The following is a 6,516-nucleotide window of genomic DNA, read 5'->3' as shown; positions in this document are numbered from 1 at the left end:
GTCTTGTGTGTTATGAGGCACTCTCTGGCACGCACATAAGTGTGTAACGGAGTTGAACTTCAACTTAGACACAAAAACGTGAGCCACGTAGGTAATTACAATCTTAAGTTACTAAGTAGTTTGAAGATTGTATGAACCCAGTTGTAGAGGTGACAGAAATGCACTAGAAATACTTCTTAGTATCTACTAGTCAAATGTTGCTCTTTATCACCATCTAGCAGCAGCTGTCAAAAACTATGACTACATCGGAAAACTACATCCTTCAATCCCCTCATCAATAATATATTTTTCATAATATGTTCTACTCTCAAATCTGTTTGGATCCTGAGTAACTCAACACAACTAAATGAAGCTCAGCGCAAGTTCAAACAGGAAGACCAAGCTCTTCATTCATATTACATGTCACTTCATTGCTCTCTCCTCCCTCATTAGGTGATCGGGGGCGTCACTCCCCAGCTAACCAATCACTCCTCTCTCCATTCTCACAAGCCTATCGTTGCACCCGCTAATCCCTTTATATCTGCTCTCCCTCTCGTCAGCTGTCATTTCAGGCAACAATACGCAACAGCAGCAGGGCTTCGTCCCGGCTCCAGGTATATATTCATCAGCTCCGCAGTCTCGCGGATTAAGCTACAGGCGGCGTTCCCCAGTTGGCTAGCGGTTCCAGCCGGCCGCCCCTCAAACCCGGACGCGGGAGGAAAGGACAAGGATATCGGGCTCCACGGAAGTTCCTCCGGCTAATGGAAATGAGCTACTTCGTGCAAACAATTGACGCACGCCTTCAGTCTCTGGAGAGGGCATCACTGGCATTAGGGCCGCTGAAATGCGGCGCTTCCAGCCTTCACGCGGAACGGGCCCTCATCGCATGCGAGCTTCATCATCTTTATTGGCTTCAACCACAACCCCCCTCTGGCAGCCGGCAGGGCAGGGCTTAGAGTACATCCACATTGGAAGCTACTTCTCCTCTGGACCACTAAGTGCGCTCATATAGGCGTCTAGCAGGTTCATTGCACAGCCGGGCTCTCGCCTCCTTTTCCCTGCGCCACAACCTCTAAAAACAGGCGCGTCAGGGTAGCGCTGGCAAGAGGGAACGTTTGCAACCAAATTCACGAGATGTTCGTTATATGATCGCTGCCTTTAGTTCACGGAGTTAAGGTGACGTTCCAGGCAGTTGTAGGTTAGTGATTACCTATGGTTTCAGTAACATTACTTTGGTACGAGTACGTAACGCATCACTTAATGCGTTCGGTACTACTTCCCGTTCACGAATAAAACGAAACGCAATCACTTTAATGGCAGTTCGGGTTAACTAACCTACCCGTTTACAACCTAAAGTAAACGCAGTTTCAAGAATTTCAACATCACGGAGCTGCCCCCAATCCTGGTTTTGGGGGTTCTTCAGGGAAAAAGAGGGAAAGTTTTCCCACGTAAGAATGAAATAGAAGACAGTCTTAATCACCCAATCAACGCAACAGCAATCTATGTCCCCCACCGTGGCGAATTAAACTGCTAAATAACTAAGTACAATATCAATCGGGTTCCAATGCCGCGCCTATTGGCACTTCATTTATAATGTTTGTTCATGCCACATGCTTTTGCGAATTAAGCCAGGTATGAATCATGCACAACTTGGGTACTCAAGTTTAAACAGCTTCACATACTTGTTTCTACACTCACTCGCCCGGACCATGGCTTCGTGCCGGAAATCCAAAAGAGCCTCCAGCTTACCACAGGTAAAGTTCAAAAAATCCGGTGGTGGGTGTCAAACAATTCAAGGCTTCCGTTCAGGATAGGTCAGCCCAACCCGCCCCCAAATCAAGGTTAAATTTAATCCTTATCCCCGATCAACAACTTTGGGGACTGGTCCCTCCTCTCCGTTCACATCTACAATCCGGCCCACAAAGATCCCTTCAACCTACAACTTGGTATTTATGCGATTTTAGTGGTAGTGTTCATCCTGTGTGTTAAATGTTAACCTGCAGCGCAGGTCAATCGACCATCGGCCGCGTCGTGATTGTTTTAGTGGTAATGTTTCAAACGTAACCCGGCACGGTAAATTTCGGCCCGTCGACCTTTGGGTTCGCAATCTCATGAATGAACAGTAAAGCGGCGAGTGACCGCCGTTTTGGTAAGTTGGTAGTTTTCACGAAAACCCGGCACTGATCCGGCCGCGACCCGGGTTCACCCATCTCATGAGTACAAGTAACCGCAAGCGTCTCCGGCCCGTTGTTTTTAGTGTATCGTAAGCCCGGCGCTAATTTCCCGCCGTCCGACCTTCCGGGCACATCTAAGAAGTACAGTAAGCCAGCAAGTGGATCCGCCGTTGTTTTTTGATCACATGTGAAATCGCGCTTTTCAATCCATAAGATCACCGCAGTCCCAAAGCCACAAGGGAAGGGAAACTCATTACATTCCCTCAATGTGTCATACTTCACTCTTTGGGGTTTCTTCGGAGCCGTTCTTCCCCTCCTGAAGAAAAGAACCTGCAAACCGGGGCCAATTGCCAAACACGTTCCATTCTCCTGTTTTAATTCTGGCACATATTATTTACACACGCATCCTATAGCATATCTGGTTCCGTCCCGGGGAAGGGATCCTCTGTTTCTCTCCCGAGGTTTCCCCAATTTCCCCTCTAAGCCCCACGACCACGGTTTTCCCGGGCCCGAAATGCTCAATTGCGAAAAAACTCTTAAGGAAAACCTAATTAAATTTAATAAATAATGAAATTATATCCAAAAACCGAGAAAAATAATAACTGATCTTTTTTCTTTAAAAAAAAAACAATCCTAACAGTGAGCCTCTTGAAATTAGCCCCCGAGCGAAAAATGCTAACCTAGTTAAACTGCCCACCGAAAAACACTCCTAGCTGTCCCCTTAATACTTATCCTAAGCTGCCAGTCCAACCATCGTTTTAGAATCGTGAAACAGCGAACTAATGGTACCCACCTCACACTGAAAGATCAACTTGCGACGTTATCAACAAAAAGTATCAAAAAACAGTGCGCTAGGATGCCCACATACGCCCAGACAGTACCTGGGTTTGTCGGTCAAAAACTGTCTNGTGCACTCCGCTCTGCATCAGCCAAACAGCTCGCTGCACCCGCACTGCGAGGGGGACCCAAATTCCCATCAGCAGAAACACGTGGGTTTGCTATCCTGGCTCCAAAAGGGTGGAATGAGCTCCCCATTGAAATCAGGACAGCAGAAAGCTTACACATCTTCTTCAGACTGAAAACTCATCTCTTTAGACTCCACTTCGAGAGATAGAATTACTAACAAAGCACTTATATACTAATAAAGGACTGGATTATCTAAAGCCAGTTGAGTAGCACGTGAAATGTTTGGATCTATGAAACCTGATGTACTTATATGATTCTGTTTTCTTCAAGGTTGTACTTTGTTGGTTGAACGCACTTATTGTAAGTCGCTTTGGATAAAAGCGTCAGCTAAATACAATGTAATGTAATGTAATCTGTAGAATTGAGTTTTTAAAAAAAAGTTATTTAAGCTTTGTAGCTTTTTCATCTATCATTTCCAACCAAGCAGCAAGAGGTCAAATTTAAGAATAAGTAAAAGTTTGTCATGATTTTACGGAAAAAGTCAAAAGTATAGTTTGTCAGAAACAAATATATATTTTCCAGTTCTAAAGTTTTGCACCCATTAAAGAAAACCCCATTCCTTACAAAGTACTTCATAGTATACCTTTTGTTAAGTGTTGCATACATCAAAGTGTATCTAAAAGTATCCTTGTAACACAAGAAAAGAGAAAAAAAGCATTGATGTCAACAAAACTGGATTGTTCCATTGAAATAGCGTTAAAATCAAAAGTGCCTTTAAAGAAAATGTATTCAGACAAAGTATTTTATTTTCAAAAATGTTTAAGGTTTTGCATACATAAAAAGTGTATCTTACAGTTTCTTTGTGAGAGAATTACACACAAATCTGCCGAGTGTCAGTACAGTAACTGTTTTTATAACCTGAGGCCTTCTCTGAACTTCCTCTACCCTCGGTGTCAGCTCACTTAAAATGAATACATCTATTGATAATTCAGAACGACCATTGTCTCTCTAACTGTGTGTGACCCAACTCAGTAACACACATCATATAGCTTAACATGTGATCTCTAATAAATATCAGAAATACGCTGTNCCCCCGACAGTAGCAACAATCATACAGCATATATAGCCACTGTAATGAACACACACACATTTTCCCTAAGCATGTTTAATGCACACACATTTTATCATGCAGCCTACCACACATGTTTTTCTCTCTGAAAGCTATACTTGTATATGTTTAAACGTCATCATCTCATGACATCCTTAGGATTAGTTAACTAACAAAGGTTAATTGTTTTTATAACCTGAGGCCTTATCTGAACTTCCTCTACCCTCGGTGTCAGCTCACTTAAAATGAATACATCTATTGATAATTCAGAACGACCATTGTCCCTCTAACTGTGTGTGACCCAGCTCAGTAACACACATCATATAGCTTAACATGTGATCTCTAATAAATATCAGAAATACGCTGTATTAAACATTCCGCTATAACAGTGTCTTAATAGCATTTCAGGGCTTTCGTTCGGGATACAGTCGGTGCAGCAACCCTGCCGCCAATCAAGGTATTTATTTCTCATCCCTACAACAACTTGGACGGTGGGTCCTCCTCTGCCTTCACATCCTACATTCACCCGGACATCAGCGCCGTGCTGGCCATCTAAAGATCTCTCGAACCCTAAACCTGATATTTATGCATTTTAGTGGTAGTGTTCATCTGTGTTAATGTTTAACCCTGCATCGCAGGTCATCGACCATCGNGCTGGCAAGAGGGAGTTTGCAACAAATTCACGAGATGTTCGTTATATGCATCGCTGCCTTTAGTTCAGGGTTAAGGTGAGTTCCAGGCAGTGTAGGGTGTAACGTGTTACAGTATGGAGTTTCAGTAACGTATTACTTTGCCGTACGAAGTAACGTAACGCATCACTAATGCAGTTCGGGTAACTACTACCCGTTACAATGCTCAGTAAGAACGCAGTTTCAAGCTTCAACAGTCACGGATGCTGCCCCATCCGTTGGTTTTGGGGGGTTTCCTTCAGGGAGAAAGAGAAGTTCACGTAAGATGATAGAAGACAGTCTTAATCACCCAATCAAGCATATCAGCATCTATGTCTCACCGTGGCGTAATTAAACTGCTAATTAAGCTAGTCCTATATCATGGGTCTTATGCTGCGCCTATTGCACTTCATTTATATTTTGGTTTCATGCTCACATGGCTTGCTGATAAGCCAGGTTATGATATTCATGCATCACTGTACTCAAGCTAACAGCTCTCATGCATTACATTGTCTACATCTCCCACTTCGCCCGGACATTGGCTCGTGCCGGAAATCCAAGATCTCTCCAGCTTACCTATGGTAAATATGCATATAACTGGTGGTGGTGTCTTAAAAGCATTTCAGGGCTTTCGTTCAGGATAGGTGCAGCCAACCCTGCCGCCAATCAAGGTATTTATTCCTTATCCCTACAACAACTTGGACGGTGGTCCTCCTCTGCCTTCACATCCTACATTCGGCCATCCATCAGCGCCGTGCTGGCCATCCAAAGATCTCTCAACCCTAAACCTGGTATTTATGCATTTTAGTGGTAGTGTTCATCTGTGTTAATGTTTAACCCTGCATCGCAGGTCATCGACCATCGTGTCGGCAATGTTTAGTGGTAGTGTTCACGTAAGCCCGGCGCTGATTCCGGCCGTCGACCTTCGGGTCAAGCATCTCATGATGTACAGCCCGGCAGTGATTCCGGCTGTTGTTTAGTGGTAGTGTTCTCGTAAGTCCGGCGCTGATTCCGGCCGTCGACCTTTGGGTCAGCATTTTATGATGTACAGTAAGCCCAGCAGTGATTCCGGCCGTTTGTTTGATCTACATGTTAATCCCTCTTTTCATCCATAGATCACCGCAGTCAGCCCACAAGGTAAGAAACTCATTACATCTCAGTATGTCATACTTCACTTCTTTGGGGGTTTCTTCGGAGCGGTTCTTCCCCTCCTGAATGATAATCCTGCAAACCGGGGCCTAATCGCCAAACACCATTCCATTCTCCTGTCTCAATTCTGGCAATCATTATTTCATTCATATGACGTGTCCCAGTAATAAATATGTATTTCATACATCAACGTCTCTCCTGATTGAANTTCCGGCCGTCAACCTTCGGGTCAGCATCTTATGATGTACTGTAAGTCCGGCAGTGATTCCGGCCGTTGTTTAGTGGTAGTGTTCTCGTAAGTCCGGCGCTGATTCCGGCCGTCGACCTCCGAGTCAGCATCTTATGATGTACAGTAAGCCCGGCAGCGATTCCGGCCGTTGTTTAGTGTTAGTACGTAAGCCTGGCACTGATTCCGGCCGTCGACCTTCGGGTCAGCATCTTACAGTGGCGAGCCGTCAGGGCCCTCTAGGCCCTCTGTGAGGGCCTAAGATATTCTAAAAAATATATATTTGAAAACATAAAAAAAAATTGT

Source organism: Notothenia coriiceps, unplaced genomic scaffold (assembly GCF_000735185.1).
Source record: "Notothenia coriiceps isolate Sejong01 unplaced genomic scaffold, NC01 NC01_scaffold00018021, whole genome shotgun sequence".
NCBI classification, from domain to species: Eukaryota; Metazoa; Chordata; class Actinopteri; order Perciformes; family Nototheniidae; genus Notothenia; species Notothenia coriiceps.
This window is presented reverse-complemented; position numbering follows the sequence as displayed.